This window comes from Sycon ciliatum, chromosome 9, assembly GCF_964019385.1.
Source record: "Sycon ciliatum chromosome 9, ocSycCili1.1, whole genome shotgun sequence".
Classification (NCBI taxonomy): Eukaryota; Metazoa; Porifera; class Calcarea; order Leucosolenida; family Sycettidae; genus Sycon; species Sycon ciliatum.
In genome coordinates, this window is record NC_088651.1 from 22457664 (window position 1) to 22467650 (window position 9987).

The following is a 9987-nucleotide window of genomic DNA, read 5'->3' on the forward strand; positions in this document are numbered from 1 at the left end:
GAAAGCATGAGAGTTTATTCTTGTAGGCAGTAAATTCTTTTACACGACCACGCTATAACCGATACGCACTGCACGTGTATTAGGCATTGGCGGATAATGCTCGAAAAGGTGACAGATTCGGCTCGAAAAGCAGTGAAATTGGCAGAACCATACAAACCTTGTGGGGGGCAATTCCTCGAATTCTGCTCCATTTCTTTATCCACATAGCAAACATGCATGAAACTTACCAGAAAAAGTACCGAATTCTGCCAATTTTTCTGCCGGCATTATCCGCAAAGGCCTAGTGTACATGATGACCGTGACGTTCATCACCGTCCGCACTGTGTACAGCATTCTGCACTGCAGGGTGCATGCAAAGGTAGGTTCAGATTTCCTGCGAGTCCACCAAGGCAGCACTCATCTAAACTTGGGCTCCCCGACCCCGGTAGTACATTGGGTACTGCACTAGCCTGCGACCCAAGAGGTCGCGGGTTCGAGCCCCGCAGTCGCACATCTGACTGCAAATCCCCACGACGCAGCTCACCAGATCAAGGAGTGGGTTCTCTTCAATCAGAAACGTCGAGTCGAGCGACTTGAGCGAGCTGCAACTCCCGGTGCTGAAAGGCGGGCTCACGCCCCCTACATGGCTACTAGTACTTCCTCTTGTCTATCCCTCAAGACCAAAATAGCCGACTGGCCGAAATAAAGAAATAAAAAATCTACAGTGCACGGTTTGAATTGTCTACTAGTCCATTTTAAGTAAGTAAGTATTTTTAACTGTAGATTTTCATGTTTGTGTTCCCGACGAGTGGGAACTGGATCCAGTCAACTGCACAAATAATTCGATAACAATCAAACTAGCTTTCCTTGATCGAATTATCTCATTTATCCTCCTGATTGCATGCCATGCTGAAGGCATCCAATCCCATTCTCAGCGGCTTCATTGTAGCCCAGCAAGCTGTTCACAGACAACCCCGTATCCACGGCAGACACCCCCTAACCATACATATACATGATAAATACACAATGAGTTACGTACATGCACAAGTCATGTACATGCACCTGGCTGCAGGCTAAGGCGGCGTGCATTCTACGCGCATGTGTATTTTCAGCTGTATCTAGGGCCAGCAAGTCTTGAAGTAATCGAGATTTGATAAAGGCGGCTAAAATAATTAACAGCCACCATACTGCGATGGTGGCAACTAACTTCCTGCATAATCTGAATCGTGGTCAGATATTGTGGTCGAGCCAGAGACCGTTCCGTGATCACTACACGTGAATGTACGACATGTACAGTGCTTGCAACTGAAATCCGGATTTCAGTTGCAAGCACTGTACATGTACATAACACTATGGAACTCATGGTGCGGCGAGCATTTGAGGTTTTCAGCCAGACATAACACCAGAAGGGCAATCAGCCATGCCCATAAGCATTCCCATATACATGTACATGTACATGATTGTACTTCATGACGTCCAGTAGATCATGTACAGAATCGGAACGATGCTGATTTGTAAAAACATCAACGGGGATTCTGAGCCAATAATAAATTTAAAATAGAAAAGAACACATGGGAACGAGTTGCATCAAATAACTTGTTCCCATGTGTTGTGTTGGAACGATTTGAAGTTTCCAGATAATGTCAAAGACGATTTCACGACTCACTCTGGTTGGCAGCTGAGCCACATGTACACGTCCAGATACTGAGATAGATGTACAATGTACACACCAAAGGCATAACGGAGGTTTACAGAGTCGTCGCATCCTCCTTGTCCACTGTACATGTCTCTTTTTCTTCTTTTTTATAGACTCTTCTCTCGAACAGCCTCTTTTACGTGCAAAAGCAACATACAATGATGAGAAACCACAGGGTATGATTGGAAGATAATATTAATAATACACCGGTGGGGAAAATAATTATGTCTCCTGAGTGGCGAGAGATTTACACTACAGTCCATTTCAAAACTATAGACGCGTAGGGTTTTTGAAATATGTCAAATTTGGCTGGATCTTTTTGAGAATAGTTTTCGGAATATAGCTCAGGACCGCTGCACAATTACTCTCATAATTATAATTTCTAAACGATTGGATAACAGACGCCCAATTTGGAAAAAATTATGCACAAAGTGATCACAGATTTTATGTGGTATAGATGCTGGCATAACGGTTTTTGCCTAGGTGCGCGTCTATAGTTTTGAAATGGACTGTAAAACCTCTGTACATGTACGTGTACATGAACATGTACATGTATCTGTACATCTGGTGCATTTCTCGCTGCCAGGTGACTATGGTTTTGATGCTTGAGCCGATAAAAAAGTGCGATGATTTGTTTCTCCCTAGATTTCATTGCTATCTGTTCAGCCTGTGAGCCGCCTGTGAAGATTGTTCCAGCGTGTGTTCCTAGCTGGAACAATCAATTTCATGACAATTACCGTCGAAGTCGCAACTTCTCAGTAGGGACGAGTCCAGTCAGCTGTACTTGTGTTGTCGAGAGTAGGGCTCACACCCCAGTTGTTTGTTTGTTTGTATTCTATATTTAGAGTGGGAAGTCAAAAACAGGCCCTAGCCTAATAACAATGGTCCCACTAGTGAGGGAATGCTGTATATCTGTGCATAAGGATTAGTGAGTGTAACAGCAACTACAGTGAATTAGGGAAAGAAAAACAGTAATAGCAGTATGATAACTCCCCCGGCCCCATGTACATGTACATGTATCACGTCCAAGACGAAGTGAATGCAGTTGTAGCCATGCAAAAATCCCAAACAGGCGTTTTGGAGAAAGGAGTTTTACCGATGCGATAAATACATGTAGAACAATGGACATCCCCTCTGTTTTGTCCTTTTCCCCGTTTCTTTTACACTTATCCCTTCACTGTGCATAGTTCGAAACGCTCCCCTCCCCCCCCCCCCGCCACACAAACAATGGTTGCCTCTGAAATAAAGATTATTACTTCAAGTATTAATAGCTATGAAAAGTATGAATGCCGCAGACATCACCACGCAACATGACAATTTGTTCAAGGTTTGGTTTTGTGCGTTTCCAAAATCGATTTTCACGTTCCGATCATCAGTGGAAATACGGAACTAAAGAGATCAAGGGAAAAACAAAGGTTAAAAATCCAAAGAAGTGTGACACATGACGGGTAACTTGTGGTAAGTATTACAAAAAGTGAGAACTAAAATAAAGAGTAAGTGTGACAAACGGGCATGAACAGTGCAGAAACAACTCACTTTTTGTAATACTTACCACAAGTTACCCGTCATGTGTCACACTTCTTTGGATTTTTAACCTTTGTTTTTCCCTTGATCTCTTTAGTTCCGTATTTCCACTGATGATCGGAACGTGAAAATCGATTTTGGAAACACACAAAACCAAACCTTGAACAAATTGTCATGTTGCGTGGTGATGTCTGCGGCATTCATACTTTTCATAGCTATTATTAAACTTTTATCTCCACGTAGATTATTTGTATACTTCAAGTATTATTATTATAAAGAGTCGCGGTGGAGAAATCCTGTTCTTTGTAAACAAAAGAAGCATGTTGTCGCGCTAAAGTTGTTCTCGTAGCTGGTTATCAGATGTAAATGTTGTGTCATGTTGCACTGTATCACCTCATGCTTTGTGCATTATGTTAGCACTATGGTTGACACCTATTATGTAATGCTGTATCACTTCCTTTTTTGTTTTGTTCACACTTTTAATTATGCTGTTATAAAATGTTCAATTTTTGTACACAGTACCCTCAGTTCCGATACTATTCACTGATGAGCGGAACACGAAAATCGATTTTGAATAACATAAAAATCCTTAAAAATTCCATGAACTCGTTGTTGTCTGGCCATGTCTGCATCGATTATACTCTTAATTGCACTAATTATTATTATATCTTTGCTTTGTCATACCACAACCATTCAATGCGGTGAACCCCTCGATAGGCGATTTGCCTTTGGGTCATCCTAATAAAGTTATTATTAAAGTGATTATTTTTGTTCTCCACCTGTTTTCCTGTAGGGCTGTGTTGATAGTAAAAATAAATAAATAAGAATCAAAAATAAACACTTACCTGTGCTCAATCTCCGTGCGGCTAGCTCTTTCGGCCGTGTTTTTGGTCTGGTCTGTGGGTATCAGATTTACTGACCGAATCGATTGAAATGAAATCCAGTGAACAGCTCTGCCAAGAGAGCAAACAAGATAGTCGAAAAGCTGTTTTGTCTTTCTAAAGACAATCTTTCCGTCTTTGAAGTTTAATTTCTGTTTTGCTTGCTATTATGTACAAAGTGAGGGTGAAATGCTGTAGAGGAAACAATGCTATCATCAAAACTTGGAGACGTTTTTGGTTTGATAGTTTTGCATACAGCAGGCTGAACGTCACAGAAAACACTCATCAGGAAGTTGGGTGGGTATCCTCTTCGGCGGAGGCGTGTCCAGAACGGACTTCTTATGGCTAGTACATCAGCCATGTTGGTGTTTGTGGGATTATAGCGTAGAAGTTCAGCTTTGATAAATGCTCTGAGGTTTGCTTTCGGGTGGTCCGAAGTAAACGGTATGCAAAGATAAGCGTTCCGTGGTTTCTGGAAAGTTCGAGACTTTTGTTTAAAAACATACAGAGCTTATCATCAGTAGTAAGTTCCTTGAAAATGTCAAGGTCAAGTGAGTATATCTACTTTCACCACCTTGATAGCCAGCATTGCGTAACGAGCTATGCTTCAGGAACTGGGTCTGTGGATGTGCTTGACAGTGGGGCATTGGGCAAGGACTTGCCTACAGACCTAAAACGGCAGTTGAGTGACGTTTATGATCTGCAGGTGGAGGTAGGCGAGGAGCTACAAGTACGATGGATAGAAGACAGTAGTGCAGCTTCAGCAGGGAGGTTCCGACTGTGGCCTCTTTGCGTTAGCATTTGCCCAGGAGTTACTGCATAATCCGGCTTCTCGTAGCCCTTTGAAGGTAAGGCAGCTCCTTCACAACCTTTCGGAAGTTGTCTTTGACCAGACAAAGATGGGGCCTCATCTGGCTCTTTGTTTGGAGCAAGGGAAATTACTCCCCTTCCCCAAAATGTCATGTGGTGGTTGCCAGCCCAAATGGCAGTTCTACCGGTTTGACCCAAAGACTGACTTTTAATGGACACCAAGTGCACTGTATGTATGTATAACTCATAATCACAAGGTGATCGTAGAGGCATTAATCAGCTAGAGAATTGTGAATGATGTCTCTGAATCCAACTCTATCGTGTGCTGCATGTGAGAGAGTATGCATGGGAAGACCCGTCCAACTTTTAATGTTAGAAATCCACGATGTCGCGGGCCTTCCTCTCGGTCGAGATCCAGGAGTGGATCCTTGCAGGAAGGGCTTGGAGAAAACGTCATGTCTCGTAACATGGCCAAACCACATTAACTTACATTTCTTGACTTCGTTCGCTAGCCGCATCCTTGCTCCGATGATGTCATTGATTTCTTCCAGGATGACACTACTACTTGTACTTAAATTGATTTGTTGTTTACCATTTGCCAGCCGCCCACCCAATTTAGTGTTTGAATTCGCTGCAGTAGAGCTTGCGCACATTGAACGTCCCCTTGGGGGTGGAAGGTACGATTCAATGTTGTGTGTGTGTGTGTGTCTGTGTTTGTCTGCTCTTTTTGCTTTGTAGCGTGGACGTGGGAGACCATGAAAGCATCCGTCGGCCAAACCGCCGGACTCCCGACTGACTAGACTAATGCCCAGCTGACATTAATATTTTCCTAAATATAGTTTCATAAAATTTCATCGCACCGTTCACAATTTCTCACTCCATGCGTTATCCTTCTTTGCACAGTGCAGTACGTTTTTGAGCTGGAATTATCACTAACATGTCTTAGGACGCAAAAATCTTATATTTGTTGAATATGTGGTCTTCTCTAGTACATGTACATGAATGCTTGGTACCTTTCTGACATGATGGGCCGAAATCGATCAAAAGGATTTTCAAACTCCTAACGTGTGTCCGTGATAGTTAGATGAGTGGCCGTCCCATCAAATAGATCCTGTCTATTTTAGCTTTCCACTCCGCCAAGCCCGATTTGTTCCCTTTGTATTGTGGCTGGTCGTTAGGCACCGGCGGATAATGCTAGTTATATGAGGAAATTGTGCTACTAGCACTGCTAGTTATTTGGAGCGATTGTGCTAGTTATAATGCTAGCAGTGCCGATAGTGCTACAAAAATGTCAATCCATGCGGTGGGAAATAATGACTTCCCTATGCAGTCACTCGGAATATGGCAGTATAACAGGGCAAACACGGTGGAAACATAACACACAAAGAAAATTGACATTGAACTTCAAGACAAGCATTGCAAATTTGGAAATCAAATTTGCAAAAGTGTGCACAATGCTATATTTAGCTCCAAGTACAAGCCAATGCAGTTTGAACAACTCCGTAAACGCAGCAAACAGTGCCAAACACGCTTCTGGCAACGGTGGCATCCAGCATACACTTTCATCTGGACGTAGTGCTAGTTTCACACATCAATTGTGCTAGACAAGGTCACATTTGGAGGCTTTATGCTAGGGCAGTGCCGGTCTTCCCCACATGGGTCATTATGCTAGTTATTATGCTAGCATTATCCGCCGGTGCCTACTGGTCGTCATTGTGCGTGGTATTCCATTGCTCGTGGAAGCTCATACAGTTTAACATTGCCCTATTTCCCTGCCGTAACTTGTTGGTGTTTCATTGCGGAAACTCATCAATTGTCCTACATCTACTGTGTGTTGATGATATTTGGGAAGGAGGGGAGGGCAGGGGGGGGGGGGGAGTTTGTACATTTACCAGCCCACGTTGTTCCGCGATTCTGCGGAGCGTACAGCTTAGAACAAACGAGCTGCAAAGATGTTAATTGCGCAGCAAGTTGAAGATGCTACAAAGGCGAAATTGTGCACTACACTGCCGAAAAACAGTTTGCAGAAGTGTGCAGTGCAATGATTTATGGACAAGCAGCACAACGTACCTGCCAGCAGCACAATTTCGAAATTGCGCAACCTCCCGAGCTGCAATGATTTATGAACGAGCAGCACAATTTCGAAATGGCGCAAACTCCCGAGCGCTAGCAGCATAATTTCGAAATTGCGCAGCACAGTTTCGAAACTGGCTGCGCAATCTCGCAATTGGAAGAATGTGCAGCACGATATCGAAACTGCCCAGCACAATTTCGAAATTGCGCAGATTGCGAAAATGCGCAGAACATTATGTACCATAACCTATCCATACCGGGCATACAGATAACAAAAACAAAATCGACACGTACCCAAAGCTGGCACTAGGCACTCTTTGGAGTTTGGACTTTGGAGTTGCCCTGCACGGTGCACAATGCTCCAGTTGAAAGTTTGAAAGTTTTTTTAATTTTTTTGTAGAACTCCGCAGCTCCCCAAAGGTATCTCGCCTGTCATGTCGAGGTCCTGGCTAGGTATAGGGGGTCTGCATAGTGCAACTCAGCACTCTGCACTATTTGGAGTTACCCCCACTTATACAGGACATCACACCATGCACACATACTCCAGGTTTCACTCTGCAAAGTCTGCATCGGGAGCTCCAGCAAACTCGGCACTCTCTTTGCCGTTTTTGGAGCCGATCACCCTCCCCCCCTCTCCTTAGGTTGGCCGCCAGAGCCCAAAGTGCTTCCAGGCTGTTCGAAATCATACTGACTAAAACCATAGTTATGCATTGACTGCACATTCCAGCTGGTGTCCCCTTCTTTGTTCCAATGTGCTTTCACAATGCCACAATGGTGCGCGGCTTCAAGGGCAAACAGTCTCAGGGAACATTTGCACAACCCTACTTCAAGTATTTAAATCTGCTCACTAGATTCACCATCACCTGTCCCTCCCATGCTTCTCCGTCTTGACCATCACTTTTCTTCTTTTATTCACCATGGTTGGTCAACACCCACATCTCCCGTACTGGCTGATTTCCTTTTCATGCCATGAGCTGTTGTCTACAATAATAATAATAATACTTCAGAAGTAATAATAATAATAATAATATTAATAAGTAGGTAGATGATGCTGGCGGAAAAATGGGCATAGGATGCTTCATTCCTATTCGGTTTAGTGGAGAAAGAAATGGAGTGCCTGCCATAAAGTTGATATTGGTCTGCCACTTTCACTGCTGTTCGAGGAGAATCGGCCATTTTCCTTTGAACACATCCATTATTCCAATTATGCTCCACAGTAGTAGTGCACGGGTTCAAGGGCAAGCGTCTCAGGGAAAGCAAACACAGTCTACCTGATCGTCCTTGGCCAATTGTACAGATCAGTGGCCGATCTTACCCTTTCCATGCCGGGGCCCCTTTTCTCCAATCGGCCGGCTGTCCAGTGCACTGACTCTCTTGGTGTAGTTTGCGCGCACAGCTCTGAATGGAATTTATTCTCATTTCACTCCACCATGATGGATTTTCATCATCCTGGGCTCGTTGGAAAGATCAGGACCAAGCGAATCCATCATGGTAGATCTCAGCAACATAGACACACCAGGGCCACTTCCACCTCCTCTCCGAACTACTCCACCGTGCCTCGGAACGGCACAACAACTCAATCTCACGTTCTTGTTCGGCATCTTGCCCAGATCCAACCGGTTTTCACGATTCGAACTGCGCTGCAAAGCTGAGATCCAAGCGCTTCATTTGATGTCCATCACGCATGCGTCGTGCTAAAGGCAAATCCCCTAGCACGCTCCAAAAAACTGCGAAGTCATGAACAAAAACATTCGTGTTCGCTCCGGCCCGTGATTTTGGTGTTCATCCTGTTGCCGCTCAGTGATTCTTTATTCCATCGCGACGAACGTTATATCCACGGAAAGATGAGCTCAAGACCTTTCCAACGGTGTATTGATTGTAGCGATGCGTTTATGTTTCACAGAGTTACGATAGTTTGCACACTGGTCTATGCACTGAACAAAAAATTCGTGTTCGCTCCGGCCCGTGATTTTGGTGTTCATCCTGTCGCCGCTCAGTGATTCTTTATCCCATCGCGACGAACGTTACATCCACGGAAAGATGAGCTCAAGACCTTTCCAACAGTGTATTGATTGTTGCGATGCGTTTATGTTTCACAGAGTTACGATAGTTTGTACACTGGTCTATGCACTGAACAAAAAAATTCGTGTTCGCTCCGGCCCGTGATTTTGGTGTTCATCCTGTCGCCGCTCAGTGATTCTTTATCCCATCGCGACGAAAGTTATATCCACGGAAAGATGAGCTCAAGACCTTTCCAACGGTGTATTGATTGTCGCGATGCGTTTATGTTTCACAGAGTTACGATAGTTTGTACACTGGTCTATGCACTGCAATGTAACGTGCGCACTACGAGGACGAGATATCTCGTCCTTGGCCAATCGCGTGGGGGTCTGTAGGACGAGTTATCTCGTCCTTGCCACCTTGGCACTGAAAGGGTTAATTAATAAGGGGATAAAAGGGAAAAAAAGAAGGAGCAAACCAACAAGCTAGATGAAGTGAGAAAAACAACAAAGGAAGCAGGAATGTAATTAATCTGTATACCCTCACATGGCAATACCGCTGTTTGAGTAAAGAAGGTCATGGTATCGTCCTACATCATGGGAGGTAAATGACAGATCATGCATAATTATAAGAACGGAATTCTGACCTCTTGTTACAATTTTATAGCTATGAATAGGATGAAGGCCGCAGACACTGATGACAGAAAAGAGAAAATCGATTCTGGGTTTCAATAATAATATGATGAAGAAAGGAAAAGGACAACATGTTACGAGTTCTGACAAACTGTCCACCAACGTAACCAGATTTTATACAGTCAGCGAGTGCGACAAAATGGCACAAAACTGACAAGAAGTACTGAGACATTCAGCGACCTGACACCTAGCTCCAACACTTCTCCAAGGCGCAAACAACAACCTTCCAACTTGGGCTGACTGTATAAGATCTGGTTACGTTGGTGGACAGTTTGTCATAACTCATAACATTTTGTCCTTTTCCTTTCTTCATCATAATTATATTGGCTCA